Consider the following 7,711-nt stretch of genomic DNA (forward strand, 5'->3'; position numbering starts at 1 on the left):
TTAATCCATCGGTCTATCTCAAAGTTTCATCGGATACTCTCAACTTAAAGGGAATTAATTATATGTATCGCTTCCGCCTTCAAACCTTGACTTTATCTCATGAGCCGTCACCATCGCACTGATGATGACACACTTCTCTTTATTTATTGCTATGGTCTCTAGGGTTTCACATACCTAACTCCCTTATTACTTCTCAACTCTATTTCCTTTATATCCCTTTATACTCCTTCCCCTTTCAGTCTTTTATTTTCATTTCTATTACAACCATTTCATGAACCAACATGATAAGTGGATTTTATATCTACTTGGAACGCTTCATTTCAGGCTTAAGTTGGTGTTTTGGACTCAAGTTGTTGGTATTTTTGATATGTTTTTGTGTTATAGTATTTTAGGCATCAGTTAAAGGAAGAAAGAAGAATTTCAAAGAATTATCCTGAAAAAGATCATAATTGGAAGCCTAGGATATTCTCAAATTGTAGAGAATCTTGTTAGCTTCACTTGGGCAGTTGAATCGCCTAATTCTGACGAGCAGAACTCAAGATATGGCCAAAAGAAGATTTGTCAGAAAAATTCCAGAATGTCAAGGCGGCCGTGCCTGCTTTCTGCCCCAGAATCCCGATTTTAGTCAAAATTGAAGATTTTGAGAGTCCTAGTCATCCTGGAGCCTATATATACCCATAAAAAGACGTTTTTAACAACAAGGAGGCCTGATAGAGCAATAAGAAGACCTAGAGAGCACGAGAAGGCTACAGAGAAGAAGACTTTTGTTTTTTTAATATAGTTGATACTTGGATGCTTGTTTTCGATTTGTCTTTGAACCCTAGTACTCTTATATTGTTTATTATCATGCTTTCATTGGAACCTATGGTGATGATGAGTTCGATTATGAACTAATCATTATTGTGGGGTTATAACGGATTTATTTATGGATTTCTATAGTTAATTTGTTTCAATATCTTGGTGTGTGGTGATTGATTGATATCCTAGTATTGGTTGTGCTTATTCTTCTTATGTGCGTAGCTAACATATAAGATAGCGTGTTAATCTCTATTGAAGCGAAAGTGAATATAGAGGTTTAGAACTTGCCATGCTAGAATAGGTTCATATGTTATTGTTATGCATGATTCGTAGGTAATTTTACCCATCTTACTTGCCCTATGTAATCACGAGGGATAACTTGTGCTTAAACCATTATGTTGTCAAATTCTATAGACATATAGGGTCTCAATATAATTGGTGTCTATTCAGCTTCTATCTCTTTTGTGGATGTCTGGTAGTAGGGTATTCGTACAACGAAAGTTGGCGTTTACTAGTTTCGTGTTATCTGATTAGTGTCTTCACCATTACATGCTAAGGTTAAGAACGAAAAGGCTATTGAATGAAGTATTTAATGAAGTTAGGATCCCATGTTTGTCATATATATTAATTCAACCATTCTTGTTCTCTTAGTTATAATTGTTAGTTTAATTCTTAGTTATAAATAATCTCTACTTATTATTTGTCTTAGCATTGAGCGATAACCATACATTGTTGCATAGGTGCATAAATTGAACTTAACCTAAACCAGTCTCTGTGGGAACGAATCTGATTTATATCTTATACTACTTGCGAACGCGTATACTTGCGTGAATTTTAGTGTGTGTTTTCGCCCTAACAAGTTTTTGGCGCCGCTGCCGGGGACTTGGTGTTGTTAATTGTTTAGTTTATGTACTTGTCATCAGTGGTCGTTAAAGTTCACTGACTCGGACTCTTTTACTTTCACGGTTTACTTGTTGTGTCTCAGGTACTCATTATAATGGGAGATCCAGCAGCATGAACGAAAGCCTTGATGGATTTTTCTCAACCCAAGATCAATGACATTCAATCTAGCATTGTCAGGCCAGCTATCACAGCTAATACCTTTGAGATTAAGCCTGGCATAATTCAATGGGTGCAGAATTCAATCCAGTTTGGGGGTTCTCCAACGGAAGATCCCAATATGCACATTAGGGATTTCATTGAGATCTGCGACACCTTCAAGTTCAATGGTGTTTCTGAAGATGCTGTGAAGCTGAGACTCTTCCCATTCTCTCTGAGGGACAAGGCTAAGAGCTGGTTACACTCTCTATCAGCTGGTTCAATTACTACTTGGGAGGATCTTGCTCAGAAATTTCTTACTAAATTCTTCCCTATGGCGAAGACAGCTGCAATGAGGAATGCTCTTACTCAATTTGCGCAGCAATCAGGAGAATCTCTATGTGAAGCTTGGGAGCGCTACAAGGAGATTCTTAGAAAGTGTCCTCATCATGGAATGCCTGACTGGATGGTGATCAATTGCTTTTATAATGGTTTGGGAGCACAGTCAAGACCCATGCTCGATGCAGCATCAGGTGGAGCATTATGGGCAAAGAGCTATGAGGAAGCTTATGAGCTAATTGAACTGATGGCTGCCAATGAATATCATTATCCAATCCAGATATTGCCACAGGGCAAAGTAGCAGGAGTTCTTGAAGTGGATACAACTACGGCTATCACTGCTCAACTAAAGGCGTTGTCTATGAAGATCGATACTCTGGCTAACTATGGTGTTAATCAGATAACCAGAGTTTGTGAGCTGTGTGCAGGTTCGCATGCGACGGAGCAATGCGCTATATCTAGTGAATCAGCTCAGTTTGTGAGCAACTTTCAGAGATCGCAGCAACCAGTTCCAGACACTTATCATCCTGACAACCGGAATCATGCTAACTTCAGCTGGAGCAATAATCAGAATATGGTACATGTAACAACCGAGAAAATTACATTTGTATTATATTTTAATAAATATATTTATGTGTATTATTATGTAATTAAATGTGTTAAGTCGTAAAACCCTAATTGCTATGTGCTACGTGTTGTCTGTTTTGATCAGAATATGATTCGGATATTTACTGAATGTTTTATCATAAGTTATATGTTTTATATCAAAACCCGTATAGCTCAAACAATGTTTTAAAAGCCCGTATTTCAAACAAAAATATTGGCCCTATTTTGCCAAGAGCGACCTATACCATATCGCTATTCGGAACCCCTAGACGTCTTACAAATTTACCTCGCTCACGAAAAATGACTTTTCTGGACCCCTTCGGGAGTAAAAAACCCCAAAAAAATCACATTTTTATTTTTATATGATCATGAAATTATCAAACATCATTTTTCTTTATATCTTTGTAATATTCACAATTTTTGGGATTTTTTGGCATATATTTGTATTTATTGGATATTTAAAAAAATTCATTATTGATACAAAAAAAATTTTAAAAATTGGGGCCAAATATTTTTATTAGATGTGTAATTATCCCCTTAATTTTATAGTTTGGCAAAAAAAAAAAAAAAAAAAAAAAAAAAAAAAAAAAATCCCCTTAATTTTATTTAGGGGTATTATTTTCATAAATATAAATAGCTGGATTTTTATTGATTATTCATTAATTAATTATTAAAAATCAGAAAATATAAAAATAGGTTTGGGGGTGAAGTTCTTGTTCTTGAAAAAGCTTGAGAATCAAACAGTGATTGTGGAAGATTTACTAAACCTCAGATTTTGCTCGAGTAACCAAATTAATCCTCTCAAAGAGACGGATCTTTTGACACCAACATCATCAATCGAGGTTGGATATTTGTTAAAATCAATTTATACTGTTCTTGAGCTCAAATTCGGCTTTTGATTTTAAGTAATCGTTTGTTTATTTTGATGTTAGATATAGTTTCCCCTGAGTATGAGGAATGATTTTGTATGTTTATATGGAGCGTATAACCCCTGGATTGTTATGACTTTGTTCTTGGTTTTTCGGTTTTTGATTTCATTTTTTTTAGGATGTATATATGTTTGTGATTGATTCTGATTATTGGAAATGATTGTAGAGGTCTGTAGCTTTGATTTGGTATGTGTTTTGTGAAGTTTTGATTCGATTTGATGGGAGGTCGTTTTTCCGATGAAACCCATCGGAAAAGCTCATATTTTAGCCGGAGATAGCTGTAGGATGGTGGTCGGATGGTTTTGACACGGCGGTGGGGTTGCGGAAGCACTGGGAAATCGAACAGAACGAAAACCCTGAAGAAACGATGAGCAAGTTTAAATCGGGCTCGCCGGAAAATGTGGGTGGTGGCCGGAGCTTTTTCCAATTTCTGACTGGTCGACCCAGTTCTTGGCGACCCGAATACGACCCGTTTTTCTGAAAATAAAACCCGGTTTTGATCTTCAAAACCCTAAACTAAAATCCTGAATTATGTTTCTGTAAAAAAATCAAGTTATTTACTTTTATTTTTGCAAATTTGAAATCAGTAATAAATCATAAAATTAATTAAAAATCAGATTTAAAAATTTGGAAAATTTTATAAATAATTTCTAAATTTTTTTAGAAATTCAAAATTTATAAATTGGTAATTATTTATTTAATTATTTATCTAATTATTATTTAATTATTTATAATTTAGTAAGTATTTAATAAATAAGATTAAATAATTAGATCGAATAAGTCGATTAGTAATTTGATAATTAACCAATAAATGCGAGTAACTCGTAATTATTGGAATTGTGTTTCGATGATTTGAGAATTGGTATTCGAGTGTTTGTTTATTTATGCGAACGAAGCGGTAATAATTATGCGTATCGAATAATTAATTCAAATAGTCGATTTAATCGTATAATTGATGATACTTTGTGAATAATTGTAATAATTTGTAATTGATTCGAATAAGTAAGGATTAATTATTTTAAATACAATAAATATTAAATAATTATCTAAAAATATAATTAAGGATTTAATTAATTATAATCGATTATTTATAATTGATTATTAATTAATTAAATCTTATTTAATTCGTAGTAATTAAACCGTTAGTCCGATTTGAGTGAAACGAAGACCCTTAGACTCAGAAAAATGAGACGATTCCATTAAAAATAATTATAAATCAAAATTTCTTCCGAAGCGAGTCGTCGTGTGATAGTTAATTGCTTATAGACCCTATTATATGAACCTTATGTGCTATATATATACTTATATATGCGAGTCAGATAGAAACATATGGGTATACAATTAGGATTACGTGGTATAAATTCGAGATACGCGTATGAAGTAAATTATCTAAACGACCATCTTTCTATGATAGATTCAGTATCAACAAGGCAAATCAAGCAGGAGATAGAAGGCGGTGAGTTGAACAAGGTTAAGTACGCGCCAGGCAAGTTTTCCCCTATTCTAAGTTCAGAATAATGAATTATACCCCACGTTCCATATCAATTATACCTTGATAATTCTTGTTTATATACACCGATACACAATTATTGATTCTTATTTCTATTTTATTTCGATTCTTGATTTCTCCCAATTTATTGAATCCTCTATTCATATTCCAATAGTTTTACCCATGTTATACATATACTTTGATATATCCTGATGTTGGGATACATTGAAAGCATTCCGATTGTTCTGGATGCTGAGCTTTGGACTGGATGGTTACGATACGGGTTGGGCATTACCCAGACCTTTGATTATTAGGCCATAGTTGCCTGAGTACTCCTTATATTGGTTGGGTCTATGCAGTTGGGTATAGATCCGTATTGTATCCTGATTGATCAGCAGGTTATAGTGCATATGTTGGTTCTTGTTTCCAGTCTCGTTCATTTGGCACTCGCCAGCAATGGCATTTATTATTCTTTACAGAAATAGATGGTTGTTCAAACCAGCAGCTTACGGTTCACTTATTCTTCTCTCTTTACACTATATATATATTATTGCAGGCTTGTTGAGTAATTTTGGCTCATCCCCTTTTATTGTTGTTCACCTTGTTTTTCAGTTAAGGTAGAGAATGAAACCCATCAGAACCCGAGTAGTCAAGAAGCGAGTCAAGCAGTGGGACCCTCTTATACCAAGGGTGTTTGTCCCTATCCCAGAAGAGAGTTTTAAGTTGCCAGATCAGGTGTAGCAGGATAAGTAATAGTGGTAGTTTGAATAAAAGATGTTTAGCTTAAAATGTGAATAAAATAATGTTTTATAATAAAGAGAGTTCTTGAGACAGATTGTTTAAACTGGTTTTTGTAATAAAGTTGGTTTGTCGTTCTTGTTTTCAATCTTTAACCTTGAAAAGATCCTGAGTAGTAGTAGTTCGGGGTAATTATTCTATTATATATTCTTCTTGTGCAGGTTCAGTGAGTAGTTAGTGTTGATAATGCCCCAAATCTATACCACGGATTTGGAGGGTGTTATAGTTGACATCAGAGCTTAGGTTTTGGCCCTTGAAAACAAGAACATTAGAGTTAAGATAAGATAGGGAGATCACATGAGATAGGAGTAATGGTATTAGGGTTGTTTGTTTATTAGATTAGGAGTTTTTGAGTTCTAGGGTTATGATTTGATTTTCTTGTGTTATGGTTATTAGACTATATGGCTTCTTCAGCATCATCCTCGGAGCGGACAACTTCAGACTCAGTGGTAGCACCAGCATCATTTCAGGCATTTCCACCATTACCACCACCACCCCATTGCCACAGGGACCCACACCAGAGCAGTCGTCGGTACCCCCTGCACCCGAGGTACCAGATTTTGTTGATTACTTTTCGTATTTTGAGCTGGAGATACCGGATTTTTCCTCCATTGGAGTATCCTGTATTTGATATCCCTGATATGGTTGACATTTCCCAGTGGGAGGACTTAGAGCCACAGGTTCCCGTGCCATAGCCAGAGATTCCCCAGATTGAGTCAGAGCTAGAGCCACCAGTGTATGCACCTCAGGAGCCACCTGTACTATTCCCATCACCATTGGCTATTTATGCCCCTGTGCCCGGGGTACATCAGTTTCCGCAGCAGGAGTTTATGGACGAGGTTGTGAATTAGCCAGTACCTTTGCCTTCTCGAGGTTCTAGCACAGAACTTTGTGAGCCCCATATGGTGTCCTATCAGCAGTATTAGTTTGAGAGGGAGGAGAGAGTGAGATGGCATGATCAGTGCCGAGAGATCCTTGGATTGTTTGAGACACATGAGGATGGACCAGTTCGAGCACTTCGACCAGACTATATAATGAGAGAGAGACTTCGTCAGATCTACAGGGCCGGTTCTCAGGAGGTTATTGACTTGATGCAGCATGATGTACGCACCGAGGCAGTGTATCGTAGGGCGATGAGATTGACCGAGGCCGTACTAAAGGCGCTACAGCAGGAGTTGGGGTGTGTGCCACCCGGATTCTGATCTCAGATGACAGTAGGATGTTGTACCATGTGTATTATATGTAGATAGATGCAGTATAGTGTAATATAAACTTCTTTCATGATCAGCTTTATAAGCTGATTGTTGAATCCCTTTCAAATCATTCCTTCTTCAAAATATTGTTTTCTAATTGGGACAAGCAGTGATGTGATGTGACGATTTGTCAAAATGAAAAAAAGTCTTGTGGGATGCCACCTAATCATGTGTTGTGTGCCATATGATATGACAGACTGGCCATCTTGAGTACTAATATGGTTGTCTCATTCCTATTTAAATCATTATTCATTCTTTCTTCCTCACTCCTGATTTGTTTATTCATGAATCTTTCTGATTGTTTCCTTGTACTCATATCCCTTACAAAAAAAAAATTCCAATCAGAATCATATACAAAAATTCCTTCTTGTGTAAGGTTTATCCTTTAAATGTTTTAAAAAGGAAGTAAAATGAACCCGTGTAGCAGATAAAGTTACGTAATAAGTATGGTCAATTGCAAG

At 35.8% G+C, this 7,711-nt stretch overlaps 1 non-coding gene across 1 annotated transcript; it reads right to left on the reverse strand.

Annotated features, from left to right (window-relative positions):
- Positions 1-2,185: 2,185 nt before the first annotated feature.
- LOC141723104 (small nucleolar RNA R71) lies at positions 2,186-2,292 on the reverse strand. The gene has a single exon (XR_012576096.1). It is a non-coding gene; the product is annotated as a small nucleolar RNA R71 (small nucleolar RNA).
- Positions 2,293-7,711: the final 5,419 nt, after the last annotated feature.

Source organism: Apium graveolens, chromosome 4, assembly GCF_009905375.1.
Source record: "Apium graveolens cultivar Ventura chromosome 4, ASM990537v1, whole genome shotgun sequence".
NCBI classification, from domain to species: Eukaryota; Viridiplantae; Streptophyta; class Magnoliopsida; order Apiales; family Apiaceae; genus Apium; species Apium graveolens.